Source organism: Galeopterus variegatus, unplaced genomic scaffold, assembly GCF_000696425.1.
Source record: "Galeopterus variegatus unplaced genomic scaffold, G_variegatus-3.0.2 Scaffold9648, whole genome shotgun sequence".
NCBI lineage: Eukaryota > Metazoa > Chordata > Mammalia > Dermoptera > Cynocephalidae > Galeopterus > Galeopterus variegatus.
The window spans coordinates 4,903-20,531 of record NW_007735759.1 but is presented as its reverse complement, the minus strand read 5'-3'; positions in this window follow the sequence as shown (position 1 = coordinate 20,531).

Genomic DNA, 15,629 nt, shown 5'->3' with positions numbered 1-15,629 from the left:
CTCCTCCTGCACACACATTCTAAAGACTCATTTTTTGGTTGTGTTATTCTTTCTTAAGGCTATTAATTTTTATCCATTTTATGTTGAAAATTTGGAAAGTACAAAAAAGTATAAGGAATAGGATAAAAATCATCTGTAATCCATTCCCCAGGGTTAGCCTCTGTCAACACATTTCCAAAGAAGTCAGGGAGACCTGGGTTTGAGAACTGGCTTCACTATTTACTAGTGAGTGACCTTAGTTTAGACAAACTATATAACCTCCTAGAGCCTAAGATTTCTCATCTACAAGATAGGGTGGGATAATAATTATATCAACCTAACAGGATTTGTGCAAGGATGAAACAGGATAGGTTTAAAGTTATCCAGTGCCTGATAAATAACACTCAACAAAAGTTAGCTGTTAGTTGTTACCTAACTACTATAGATATTTTAATTGGCATAGCAAGTTTCATCTTTAAACTAATTTCTCAGACTAAGTTCCCAAATGAGTAAGGGTTATGTGGTTTTGGAGACCCTGCTTCCCCTAAGCTGCGCCTGGCCGGGGTCACATATGGGATGTGAGGGCTTGCCTATGCTGGCACTGTTGGTCCTATGCTTGTGACACCCCGGCTGCTCCCCTGCCAGCTCAGATGCAGCATGCTAAGGCTGCCTTGCTACTCTCCCTCCAGCCCCTAGGAATGGGCAGGTTGGGTGGACTTTGGAGTGAAGGGGGTGGGCAGGGCTCATGAGGGCTAAAGGGGGAACTTCACAGAACAAGTCTGAAATCTTTAAAAGTATCAAGTTCATCTTTGGCATCCTCCTCCCCCATTTTCTGTGCCCCTAATCCGTTCCCACCTACCAGGGCTCCTGTTCCCCGACTGCCCAGGGGCCCATCCCTGGCCTGTTGTGAACTCTTACTGCCTGTCCTGCCGGTGAACCTTGTCAGATCCCAACTCCGCTCCAGTGTTCCGAAATGACCTGCAATACCTCCTCACCCACAACCAAAATTTCCTTTCCTTATATGCACCTCAGCTAAGAAAGTGATTTGATCCTGTGAATTCACACAGCAGACATGAATGGCCAATGGTTTTTCAGTCTTCCAAATTTCTAATTAGTCCAAACAAATCTCTGGTTGATTTTTCTAGTCCCTTTTTCACTGACAAGGTATCTCTTCAAGGCTCCAGGCTTCATGCAAAAGGGTTAGTTCTGGCTCTTCTGCTTTAAGCATGTCATGACCCAACCACCCTGCTCATGGGCATGTGGACCCCAGCCCAGCCCCTAGGGGTCTATATCCCTGTCTGACACTCCTGTGGGCTGCCCTAGCGTCAGCCAATGCTTAGCTCTCTGGGTTTTGGGTTTTTTTTTTTCCTTTTTGTCTTTTTGACTGACTGGTAACGGGATCGCAACCCTCGGTGTCGCGCACATACCGGGGACTGGCAACGGAATCGCAACCCTCGGTGTTGCACTCGGTGTCGCGCCTGTACCGGGAACCAGCAACGGAATCGCAACCCTCGGTGTTGCACCCGCACCGCGCTCAGCCAGTGAGTGGGAACCGGTCTCCATATGGGATCCAAACCCTCAGTGGGAGCGCCAGCACGTTCCCAAGCGGCGCACTCTCCAGTGTGCCACCGGGCCGGCCCTAGCTCTCTGGTTTTGATTTGTCCATTTTGGGCATGTGAAAATTTCTCTTTCACGCTCAGCCAGTGAGCGGGAACCAGTCTCCATATGGGATCCGAACCCTCGGCGGGAGCGCTGACGCACTCCCAAGCGGCGCACTCCCCAGTGCGCCACCGGGCCAGCCCTAGCTCTCTGGTTTTGATTTGTCCATTTTGGGCATGTGAAAATTTCTCTTTCATTTCTTTTGAACTCAGCTACACTTCAAGTGTATGGGGTTTTTAATTTGGTATTCCTATGTATTTGAGGTGGGAGATGGGACATCCGGTGTCACCTCAGGTGGCTATGTACTTCTCAAACTTCAGTGAGCATATGAATCACCTGGGGTCCTTGTTAAAAACATGAATTCATGTTCAACAGGTATAAAGTTTCAGCTGTGCAGGTGAACTGGTTCCAGAGATCTTCTATACAACATGTGCCTATAGTTCACAATACTGTTTTGTGCACTTAAAAATTTGTTGAGGGTATGGGCCGGCCCGGTGGCACACTGGAGAGTGCGCCGCTTGGGAGTGTGGCGGCACTCCCGCCAAGGGTTCGGATCCCATGTGGAGACCGGTTCCTGCTCACTGGCTGAGCGCGGTGCAGGCACGACACCGGGGGTTGCGATCCCGTTACCGGTCAGTAAAAAAGACAAAAAGGGAAAAAAAAAATTTGTTGAGGGTAGATCACATGTTAAATGTTCTTAATACGATTTTTTTAATTGCAAAAAAAAAAATGTGTTCATGACACTGTGGTGCATAGAATACACTATGTGAAGACACACACACAGACACACACTTATACAAAGAATTCTAAGTTCCCACTTTCAGAAATCCTGTTTTAGAAACCCAGTGTTATAGGTCGAATTGTGTCCCTTCTCAAATTTATATGTTAAAGTCCTAACCCCTAATACCTCAAAATGTGATCTTATTTAAAAATTACTTAGGTTAAGCTGAGGTTGTATGGAGTAGAATGGGCCACTAATCTACTATGGCTGGGGTCCTTATAAAAAGGGCAAATTTGGACACAGAGACAGACATTTGGGGAGCACACCATGTGAAGATGAAGACGGAGATCAGGGTGATGTGTGCACAATCCAGGGAGCGCCAAAGATTGCAGCAAACCACCAGACGCAAGGGGAGAGGCCTGGAGCAGATTCTACCCATAGTCCTTAGAAGGAACCAACCTTGCCCACACCTTGATCTCAGACTTCTAGCCTCTAGAATTGTAAGTCAATAAATTTCTGTTGTTTAAGCCACATAATGTGTGATACTTTGTTAGGGCAGCTTTAGCAGACTAGCACATCCAAAAATCTGCATTGTATATGAGATCCCCAGGTGACGTGGTCTATTATATATATGATATATGTATGTAATTACATTGAGATATCCTGTATATATGTTCCAGGAGTGGCCGGTATCCAGGGGGAGCCAGGCTGCCCTGCTAGAACCTTCAAACAAGCTCCTGCTTTGTCTGGTCCGTCCATCCTCTCACCTCAACATTCCCAGAAATGCTTGCTTTGACTGCCTCAAATTAATGCTGATAAGGGTTATCTACTGTGATGTGTTCCAGGTCACATGCACCCAGCTAAGTAGTTTTACAGATTACCTTACTGAATTTTAACTACATTAACTCTTACAAATGGATACATAGCTTAACAAGATTCCGGCAAGGAAACCACAATCAAAGATAATGCTTATATTGCAAACGCAAGTGAACAACAAGAAAATGTCACAGCTGATACCTCTCCTATGCAAAATAAGAGTTCCTCTCTATGTGGCAGAAACCATGAGAAGCCAGTCAGACATAACAAGGAGTCCCCACATCACTTCTCTTTTTCTGTGCTCAGATGGATGCATGACAGGTCATCAGGCTCACTGCCTAAGCACGGGTCCAGGGCTGGAAGAGATGCCAATCCTCCTTTCTCTGGGGGTCCCCCAGTACTCGGCTTTGTTGATACTGATGTGAAGGAGGCGTTGCCAGGATGCCAGTACACTCCCCTGCAGACCCATGTCACATGACTCTTAGCTGCAGCATGCGTGAGCACAAACACACATGCACACATACACATGCACACACTTGCCCTGTCTATACAGACTGGAAATGAGGCAGTTGGTGTGGTAGCTGGTGGCAGCCAGAATAGTACATACAATCCAGCATAGCAAACACCTGGAAGATGCAGAGAAAATATTGCTGAAGATGTAGAGAAATAAGCATTGGAACAAAATCCACACTGTAGAAGCTTTGTTAAATAACTAAAGTATAGATGTTTCTAACGTGGTTTTCCTAGATTTTGTTTTGATAATGAAATACATGAAGAACCACATTTCTGTGGGCCACTAAAGGAAAAGGTGATATGAACTGTATAGTAAATTACTTCTTTAATAAAAACACCATTTATGGGGGAAATTGAGTGTAATCATTAATGAAATGGCTGCTCCGCAATGAAAAGGGATTCTGGGATAGCAACACATAAGAAACCAATTCCCTGTGGAATTTTCTTCAGGCTCCTGCAGTCAAAAAGATGAATCCGGAAGTGCGGGAGTGCAGCAGGATGCACTGATATGGTTCGTCTTTTCTAGAATAGTTTACAACATAGTAAAACTTGTACAGTGATTTGTAATCAGAAGGGAAGTAACTAAGAAAATCTTTTGAACCACATGGAGGTTTGCTGGTTATCTGTTGGCTGAGCTTTTAAAAGAGTCATCAAACTTAAAGATGAGTTATATGTTTTTCTTGCACAAAAAGACAAGTGTTCCAAATTTGCTGACCTTTTTATGACGATGGTGAGCAGCTGTTGGCAGCTTGCTACCTAGCAGATATCCACAAAAAAGTGAACTCAAATTCATTTGACTCTTCAAGGTAAAGGTGACTCATTTTAACATTATTCCTTTTCCAAAGAGACCCATGCTTTGGAGAGAATATTTTGAAAAAGGAATTTTTGTTGTTAAAAACATGTGGTGTACTCATTTTAACATTATTCCTTTTCCAAAGAGACCCATGCTTTGGAGAGAATATTTTGAAAAGGGAATTTTTGTTGTTAAAAACATGTGGTGTCACCTATAAAAATGCTTACATGTGCAGACCTGAAAATATTAGAAACAGATCTTTCTAACCTGTTTGTCCAAACAGTGTCAGTGGATTTTGAGTCCATTTAACAATATAACAATGCAAGCTTTACAATTGGTTTACAAGAGCCCCTGACTGACATAAGGAAAAATGGACAATTATTTAACTGGTGGATGGGGTTGAAAATGGATACCATGATTTAATACATGCAGCCCATGATATATTTCTTTTCTTTGCGTAAGTTATGACAACTATTAAAAATAAACTAAACTAGAACCAGATCTCTGAACTGCTCTATCTCAAAGTGTTAAAGCAAGATTTCAAAGAATCATAAAGCAATCCAACTACATTGCTTTCCTTTTACAATACTGTTATTAATTATATGCAAACAATAAAATAGAGCAAGGAAGAAATTTTGTTATACATAATAAAGGGGGGATTCATTTTAAAATATTTTATGTAATTTTTAGCTTGTCCTTTCAATTTTTTTATTTTGCATATTTAATCGTATTAGGATGGTAGTAAATGTACATGGTTTATAAATGAATATGCACATATTATGAGTGTATGCTCCACGTTTTTTTATTGCTGGGGCTGCATGATCTAAATGTCTGAGGTCTCTGATCTAGACTAACCCCTTCATCTCATGGATGTGGAGATGAGGCCCTAGGGAAGGGGAATGACTTGCCCGATCGTATTAGGATGGTAGTAAATGTACATGGTTTATAAATGAATATGCACATATTATGAGTGCATGCTCCACGTTTTTTTATTGCTGGGGCTGCGTGATCTAAATGTCTTAGGTCTCTGATCTAGACTAAACCCCTCATCTCATGGATGTGGAGATGAGGCCCTAGGGAAGGGGAATGACTTGCCCGAGGTCACTCAGCCAGCGAGGGGATCCAGCCTAGGACCCAGGTCTCCTGAGTCTGCCCCACCCTGTTTCCACTATGGTGCCTTGTACCAAATAAACATCAGAAGAGAAACGTGTGAGAGGGAGGCGGAGCCAGTGCCCACTAAAATGTGGGAAGCCTTAGAAATGGATCCCTCTAAAAATTCTTAAATAAAAACATCTTTTTTTTGTCACAAAGTGCAAAAACAGAGCCTAGACTGGAGTCAAGGAAGTGCCCCAGGACCTATGACAACTTGGTGGCTGCTGGTAGTCACTCTGTCACTATGAAGGTAAGAAGCGCCCAGGAGGCCATTGGAGCCAATGCTGCAGGAGGGAGAAACCAAGGTGGAAGGAGGTTAAGCTTGGGAAGGTGGAGGAACCAGAGTATGGAGCAGGGGACAATGCTCCTGAGAGGACAGTGGGGCAGATGTCAGGCCACAGGGCAAGGCCAGGTCACCAGAGCTGTGTCTGAGCCAGGGAGACCAAGGGGTGGCTGGTACGGTTCTTTGTAAGGCCTGGTGGGCCCCTTCCAGGAAAGTGTCCTCAGTCTGTCCCTGTTCCAACAAGGGGCAGCTTCCTTCTCCCCAGCATTCCCTGTCTCATCACTTCCTGGAAGAATATCCCCTGGTCATGGAGTCCCCCTGTGACCAGGTGTCACTCAGCACATATGCAGCTCCAGGCAAAGGGGTGCTGATGGTGCTGCAGGGAGAGTTTCTAAGGGCCTGGGTAGGTGATGCAGCCTCCGAGCCCCTCCCTGCTCTTCCCTTTGAGCTCATCGCCAGCTCAGCCTGTGTCCTCAGGTCCAGTCCAGCCCCCAAGCAGACAGAAGAACAGCAGAGAAGGGGCAGTGGAAGGAGCAGGATTCATTAGTGATCACAGGTCCGGTTTCCTGTGTTCCAGATCTTTAATGCTATCACTTTAACAATCTGAAATCTGAACCAGTAAATTTTGGGATCTATCCTGGGAGTTATAGTCTGCATTAAATTTCACAATCATTTAGAAGTCTTCAATCCTCTGGGGGAGGAAGGAAGTGACAAGTGACAAAGAGATACTTCCATTTCAAGGATGACGCGTACCCTAGTTTGAAAGCATTCTGAACAAGGCAAGTATAAACATGTCAGCGTAGAAATTTACACAGGTACCTCAGAAGTGCAATCTCCATCTATGCATGACAAAACCGAAGAAGAAAATAAACCCCAAATGCAGGGAGTGTTTTTGGAAACAGAAACTACAGTTTGTTGACAGTAAAAAGACTGTAGTCCCTGCCAAAAAACTAAAAGGTTTTTAAAAAAAATCTTCTCAAAGTTATTGAACAAGAGATTTGATTTGAAGATGAAAGTCAGAGGAAAAATATTTGGACTTAACTTAAAAATATCTCCTCACCATTTCTCCAACTAGTGCCTAGTCAAAAAGAGCTTTCTACAGTTGCTGGAAAAAACTCACACAAAAATACACTAGTGACTCAATAATGACATCATCGAGGCACTTTGATTTTTAGAATCTCATTTTTTAAAAAAAGATCAATATTCTTTCACTTAAAATTTCTTATTGCTAATTAAGTTTTCTTAATTTCTACTGTTTGTTATTTTTGAATAATGCTTTATTTTTTCTTGATTGTATCTATTACCAACTCTTAATAAAATGATATGTTTGTACTTTTAAATGTTTTAAACAGATGTAAAACACCAGTCAAGGAAAGGAGTGGATGGAGGTACACGTTGGGAGGGGTACATAGGTGCCCAACCCCTGCTCGGTCTTGAGTAGAGGCCTGTTTACCTGGAGCAGACGCTCACTGTAGAAAGTGCTGCCTGAAAGGCACCTCACGGTTGTGCAAGGTTGGGTGGGCAGACCATGTGTCCTGGGAGAAGGATGTAACAAAACCTTTTGTATTTTAGTGTCTTTAAACATGTTCCTCAGATATACCATATTTATGGACCAAAAGTCTCAAGATTATTAAGATGTTGGTTCTTTCCAAATTGATCCCTAGATTTATTGCAATTCTAGTTAGAGTCTTCTAGCTGCTGTTTTTGTGGAAATTGACCAGCTCATTCTAAACTTTGTATGGAAATGCAAAGGGTCAAGAACAGCCAAGTTAATCCTAAAGAAGAGGAACAAGGCTAAAGAACTTATACTACTAGCTATCAGTGTCTGTGCTAGAGCTTTAGTAATTACTACAATGTGGCATTGGTGCACAGATAGGCAGACTGACCAATGGCACAACAGAGATTCCAGAAAAAGAGCCACACATACATGGCCACCCGATTTATGACACTGCAATGCAGTGAAAGAAAGGAGGGTCTTCCATAAGTGGTGCTGGGTTTCATGGATATCCATATAGGGAAAAAATTAATCTTGACTCCTACCTCACACCTTACACAAAAGTCAATTGCATATTGATCATAGATCGAATGTGTGTAGGACTAACAACAAAACTTTAGAAAAAGCCATGGGAGAATGTTTTCATGACCTTGGGGCAAAGATTGTTTAACAATATGCAAAAATAACCTCTAAACATAGGGGAAAACTTTATGAATAAAAGTATATTAAAATTTAAAAATTATGTTGCTCAAGAGACATTATTAATAGAGTGAAAAGGCAAGCTACAGTAATCAATATATACTTCGATAGGTGAATGGAGAAACAAACCATATTACATCCATACAAATGGAATACTAATCAGCGATGAAAAGGAAAAACTGTTGATTCATACAACAACGTGGATGATTCTTCAATGCATTTTGCTAAGTAAAAGAAGTCAAATCCAAATCCATATTATATGAGTCCATTCTGAAAAATGCAAAACTAAAGGTTTGGAAAACAGATCAGTGGTTGTCAGCAGTTGGAGGAGGGGGAAGCAATTGCCTACAAAGGGCGCCCAGAGGAAATTTTTAGGGTGATGGAACTGTACTGTATGGTGCTACTGTGGTGGTGGGTCCATGCCTCTACTCATTCATTAAAACCCACACCTGCACACCCCAAGAGTGAACTTTCCAGGATGCAAATGAAAACAAAAACGATGGAATGCAAGCAAGCCAGGGATGGAATGCCAGCAGCAACAAATGAAACAAACTGTATGTAACAAACTGTAGGACAAAACCTCACTGAAAGGAGTGGGAAGAGAGGACGTGACCAACTAATGTTGGAAAATAGTGTTTTGACCAGGTACTGTAAGTCTAAAGACAAAAAGAACCATCAATAAACACTGTACTCTGGGTGGTAAATTTTTTTCTCACAGGATATGGGTTAGCAATTCTGAAATGATGTGTATTTTAGGGTTGAACAAATAGGTAGGTAAATAACATAGATAAGTTACAAATAAGCAATGGCGAAGGCTAGATGTGGTACTGGATTAGTCAGCAACATCAATATGAACTCATGGGAATTGTACTGTATATACAGATGGATAAATACAAAAATAAGTACTGTTGTGTGGTGTACATGGGTTAGTATATACACCTATATTTTCTAGCTCTGTCCACTAAGTAACTTTACAGTGGAAAACCTGGAAACACCACCTTAACCAAGTGATCAAGGTTAATATCACCAGTAATAGGTCATGTTGAGATCACGTATCCCCTGACATGATATGATGAGAAGGTCACTTCACCTCTGCGGTACTCTTTGCACACATCCATAATCCCAGACTAATCACGTGAAAACATCTGACAGACCCAAATTGAAGGATGTTCTACAAAGATACCTGGCTAGTGCTCTCCAAAAAAAATCATGAAAGACAAGTCTAAGAAACTATCACTGATTAGAGGAGATTAAAGACACATAATGACTAAATGCAATGTGGGATCCTGGAACAGATAAAAGCCATTAGCAGAAAAATTGGCGAAATCCAAACAAAGGTTGTAATGGAGTTAATCATGTTGCATCAATTTTAATTTCTTAGTTTTGATCAATGTGCCATCAGGGGTTACCATCAGGGAAAGCTTGGTGAAAGGTATATAGTACTTGCCTTACTAAATCTTAAAAGCAAGCCTTGGAAGGATAAAATGATTTCAATAACAAAATTGTATCCAAGAACAAAACTCAATAATATTTCTTAAATGAATACAACAAAATTAAGCACCTAATGATATAAAATTTACAATGTTTAGCATCTAACAAAAAATTTCCAGTCATGTAAAAAAGTGGGAAAATATGACCCATAGCCAGCAAAACAATCAACTAATGGAAACAGATCCAGAAAAGACACAAGCATTAAAGCAGACCAAAATATTAAAACAAGTATTATAACTACACTGTCTATGTTCAAGAAGGTACAGGAGAGCATGGTGATGAAAACAATCAACCTACACGTGCAAGAAGCTCAGCAGATACTCAGCAGATGCTCAGGATTAGGCACAGCATAATCAAATTACTAGAAACCAGTAATTAGATAAAAAATCTTTTTCCAGAGGGGGAAAATGCATACATAGAGATGAATGATAAAAATGAAACTAGATTTCTTATCAGTCACTAAACAGGCCAGAAGACGATGGAGTAATGTCTTTAACACTCTGAAGGAAAGAAGAAAGGCTCTCATCCTATTATTCTATACCCAGCCAAAATATCTTTCAAACCTGAAGACAAAAGACCTTTTTTCTAGACAAACAAATGCTGGAAGAATTCATAAGCAGCAGACCAGAGCTACAAAATATATTAAAGGAAGTCCATCAGGCAGAAGGAAAATACCAGAAGGAAACTTGGATCTATGACAAAAGAATGAAGAACACCAGAAATGATAGATACGTGAGTAAATGTAAGGTTTTTTTCTGTCATTTTAAATCCTTTGCAAAGAGACAAATCCACAATTATAGTTGTAGATTTCAACTTCCCTCTGCCACTAATTGATAGAAAAAATAGACCCTCCAAAAATCACTAAGGATATAAAAAGCTTAAAAGGACTGTCAACCAGGCTGGCCAGTTAGCTCAATTGGTTAGAGTGTGGTGTTATAACAGCAAGGTCAAGGGTATAAATCCCCTACTGACCAGCTGCCAAAACAAAACAAACAAAAAAACCCCCTACCAAACCAATTAGACCTAACTGACATTTTATAGAACACCCCACCCAACACACAGCAGAATATACATTGTTTTTCAAGTGCACTTGGAACACTTACCAAGATAGATCATATTTAGGGCTATAAAGCAAGTCTCAGCAAATTTAAATCATAAAAAATATATTCTTTGATTACAACAAAATTAAATTAGAAATCAATAATTGAAAGATATCTTGAAAACCCTCAAAGTCTAAGAAATAATGAGAAATTGGAATATATTTTGAACTAAATGAAAACACAATATATCAAGAGTTGTGGTGTTCAGTTAAAGCAGTGTGTACAAGGAAATTAAAAACATAAAGTGATTATATTAGAAAAGAGGGAAGGTCTTAAATGTTTATTTAAATGAAACACAATATATCAAGAGTTGTGGTGTTCAGTTAAAGCAGTGTGTACAAGGAAATTAAAAACATGAAGTGATTATATTAGAAAAGAGGGAAGGTCTTAAATGTTTATTTAAATGAAAAAAAAAGCCCCTCATCCATTGGTGGGAGTTGGTCACTGGTGGAAAATAGAAGGTCAAGAATTCCAGGTCTATCAGCTGATTGATGGTGGAGTCCATTCCAACTCCGTGCTCCTAGGCTACCTGCACCCTAGGAAGTGGCTGCCTCCTGGGAAATGGAGGACCTTGTTACCAGGAGCAGTGGCTTGAAGCCACAGGTGGATGGAGTTGCTGGGCTCATCTGAGAACAGGTGAGTGGGATGCCCCTTCACAGAAGCCTCCTGTTCCTTCAACCCCATTGCCCGGAGGAATTCTTAGTTCGGTTGTGAACCAGGAGTCGCCCTTCAGCACTAGAGTAGCTCTACCAGAAGGTGGCAGTGTTGGGTTGGAGTCATTCAGTCAGTTCACAAACCCAACACAAGTGAGCACCTACTGTGTGCAAGTCGTTGGGTTAGGCTGCAAGGCATCTTGCAGGCAGGTGGCAGGATAGATATTACCACTTTGTTTTATGAAGAGAGGAAACTCAAGCCTAAAGAAGGGAAGCAACTCATCCAGCCAAGGTCAGACTCAAACTCATAAGTCACTGCTTTTTCTACAATGCTACTTTTGACTCCATGGGGTATTTAATTAATTTTTCTCCCCAAATTTCTCAAAGTCACATTCCTACCTGCACACTTAGAGCATCTAGTGTTTAAGGCATTACTCTGTGTCCCATGCCCCTGCCAGCTGGCAGCTGCTCAGAGAACAAGCAGCAGGGGCAAAGGATGTGGATTCCTCAGCTGGCGATGAAGACACAAAGCTCATAGTCTGAACTTCAAGCCCAGTAGCAAATGCATAAGGGTGTGTTACTGTGCATGAGGTGCTGGGCGTGGTCCTGGGGCCCCCAAAATGATGGAGATGCTGCCTCTGCCCTCCGTGAAGCTCAGACTCGAAGCTCATAGTCTGAACTTCAAGCCCAGTAGCAAATGCATAAGGGTGTGTTACTGTGCATGAAGTGCTGGGCGTGGTCCTGGGGCCCCCAAAATGACGGAGATGCTGCCTCTGCCCTCCGTGAAGCTCAGACTCGTCACTTCCAAAAGTCTCTTCAGAAACAGGCAGTGTAGAGGAGTCTAAACCAAGTACAGGCAAAGTGTGATGACAGGAGCAGGGACAGGGCAGTGTGTGCCAGGAGGTCAGGTGGGCAAAGGGCCCGGAAGGAGAAAGCAGATCAGGAAGGAGGGAGCTCTGGTAGGATTCGAAGAGGAGGAAACGAGGCAAGCGGGGAGGACTCCTTTGCCTTCTTTACCGGCTCCTCCAGCCATCGCCTTCCCTTCCAGGCTGCCCAGGTTGTACCAAGACGGATAAAAACGTAAAGCGGGAGAGGGCAAATGTGGGGCTTAACTTGGGCCCCAAAGCCCTCACAGCCCCAGATGGCCCTGTATGATCCTCACCAGGTAGAGAGAAGCCTGACGTTTCATTTCAGAGCATCGGGGCAGGGGTGGGAGGGGGGGAAACATTCATTTAGGCAAATGCACTCCCTCTGTCGGCCAGGCCCCTGGAGGCACCTTTCCCTCCAGTTGTTTATAAGAAAGAGACAGTCTCTGTGTTTAGATGGTCAACCTTCCTGAAATCTAAAAACAGAGAGGCTTGTATGGGAGCTGTCTCCTAGTGACAGATGGGCTGGCAGGGACGGGCTGAGGAGTGTCCTGCTGGCAGCTGGAGGCAGAACGCTAATGGAACAAATAGGGGAGAAAGGCAGTAAAAACGTTAAATATTATTAAACAGCCCCAGGACCACATGGTCTGAGCCTGGCTCAGACCCACCAGACCACGGATTCCAGATTCTTGCCCCAGATTCCATGCCCATAGGTTTCTGCCACTGCCCTGAGGAACCTTCCAGAAGAGCCACCTGCCCTAGCACACTATCCTTGGTGGAGCTCAGGGGACTGCAGGCCTGAGTTTTAGGGGGCTGCCCAAGGGCCTGGTATTATATGAAGTTTTGAAATGGAAATAGCAGAGTTTGGAGTCAGACTGACTCTAAAAAGTTAGTATAATAACTTCTTATTTGACGTCTGTCAGATTTTGCTGTCTTGCAGCTTTTGACCAGGTTTATACAATCTCATTTTGTGCAACCTGCACAAGAAGAAGAAAAGGGAACCGAAAAGTCAATTGTCCCCTCTCTTGTTTATCAGCATCTATTACAGGTGAAACAAAATTTGCCCGTATTATAGATAAGTATCTATTCACATTTATATATTACCATTTTAAACAGCTTGAGATCAATTCTACAATATCTAACATTAAACAATATTTAAGTTCCTGAGTAACAACAAAAACAAGCCGTGTGACCTTCGGTAGATCATGGAGCCTCTCCATTTCCCCATCTGTAAAATTGGCAGAGTCATAACTTTGATCATGGGTTTTATGGGGATTGAATGACATCACATTGGCAAAACACCTGGCACTGGTAGGCCCCCAATAAACGTTAGCTACCGTTAGTAACTCCCACCCCCACTTTACCTGTCATCCCATCAGCATCACCAGCCCCTCTATGTTGGCAGAGCTGTAAATTTTAAGCTCCCAAGCAAAGCTGTTACCTGGGCCGGGAGTATCCCTTGCCTGCCACTGGGCAGCAGGAATGTTAGTTCTGGCTCCTTCAGGGTCATGCTGACCTTGGCCAGAGGCGCGGCTGCCAGCCAAACTGGTGCAGGTGTCACCTCCATGTGAAATCTGCCGGGGACTCAAAGGAGAGCAGCTCTGGGGGTGAGCAGGGGGCTGCCATGTTGTGTGCCCACCTGTGCATCATTTCATTCTGCACATGGGTATAGAAAGTCACAGAGACACTGACACGCCGGTTATGTATCTGAGTCCCAAAGAGAGCTTTCACCAAAATTCAGATTCCTTAACCCCACCGTAGACTTCTGAGTTAGTGCCTCTAGGTGTAGGTCCAAGAATCTGTACCTTAACAAGCTGCCCAGGTGGTTCTTATGCAGCCAATCCTTAGACCTGGTCAGACTCACAGTGCTAGAGAATGGCAGAGATAGGACAGCAGATGCTGTCAGGCTGACTTCACGGGCTGGCCCTGTCCCTGCCAGGACAGAGCCTCCCACCCAGCAAGCGCAGGGATGGGGATAGGGGCTGTGGAGAGAAGAGCCATGGAGCAGACAACCCCCAGCCTCACCCCAGAGCAAACACCCACCCTGAAAACAGGTTTCTCACAGACACCTCGCCGAGCCTCCTTTCCCTCCTGTCCCCCTGTGCCACCCACCTCCCTGCCACCATCTAACAGCTATGGCCAGGCCCTGCAGAGCAAGGCCAGGCTGCGTCAACCACCCCCCATCTGGGGCTCTCTCACTGTTCACAGTCAATTCCACCTGTGACAAACTGTCTCTCCTGCAAACATGCCCTTTAACTGTCTCCCCTCTTCCTTCCCTCTTCTAATTTCCGCCAGGCTTATTTAGGAAATGTTTCCATTTTACTGCCTTAGCCCTTCTGATGAAAAGCACTTCTCCCGGAGCACTGAATAAAGCACCGTGGCTGAGCGAATGACTCTGTAGTTCAATTCTATAGCTTGGCTGGTTTATCGAATTACTAAAAGAATGAGATTTAAAAATTGCTATTGACACTCTAAAGCATTTGGCCTCTAGGGGAGGTGGGTCCTGTGAGCGGGAAGACCCCCCCCCTGCTGGATGGAGAGGCATTGACACTCTAAAGCATTTGGCCTCTAGGGGAGGTGGGTCCTGTGAGCGGGAAGACCCCCCCCCTGCTGGATGGAGAGGCCTGGATGGAGAGAGGAGGTGGCTGCCAGTGGGGGAGGGAGGACGGGGGCCCTAGAGGCACCTGGGGGGATGGGGGGGACAAAGTGAGGAGGAAAGATGGACAAGGGAGAGAAGAGGAGGCGGGAGATGCAAATGACCCCTTCCTGGGACCCGCATAGCCCTCCCCAGCCGTCGGTGGTGCCAGCCAAAATTTATACAGTGCTTGGCATGGGGGGAATTTTTGTGGATGTCGGTGAAGCTGAGAGTCTTGTTCAGTAAATATGAAGTGAAGGAGACACGCAGGGGACGGAGGGTCATAAGTCAGATGTAAGAGTCCCTCTTCCCCAGCCCTTAGCAACATCCCCCCCCCAAAAAAACCCCAGAAGAGCAGAAAATGGGGGAGGGCTGTGTGCTGTCACAGCCATAGAATTGGAGGGAAGGTGCTTCCCAGTCGTTTCAGCTGACTTTTCGGGGCAGGAAGGCCCCAGGAGCATGAGGGTCTGCGGCTGTTGCAGCAGGACTGTTTTCTGTGTTTTCATGCAGTTGTAGTAGGAGCAGCATCAACTCTTGAGGCTCAGGCTGGGAATTTAATGACAGTTTATATGTTTTTCTGTGGAAAATACAAAGGTCTGAACAGCTAATATAAAAACCTTTTAAAATGCAATCTGTACCTGCACTTTACAGGCGGTTGGTGTAAAGCGGAAGACTGTTAAGTGACGTGATGAAGTCACCCACCCAAGGTCAGGCCAGGCAGCGGACGTTTAGAAAACGCCCAGAACAGGGCCGGCCTGTGGCTCACTCGGGAGA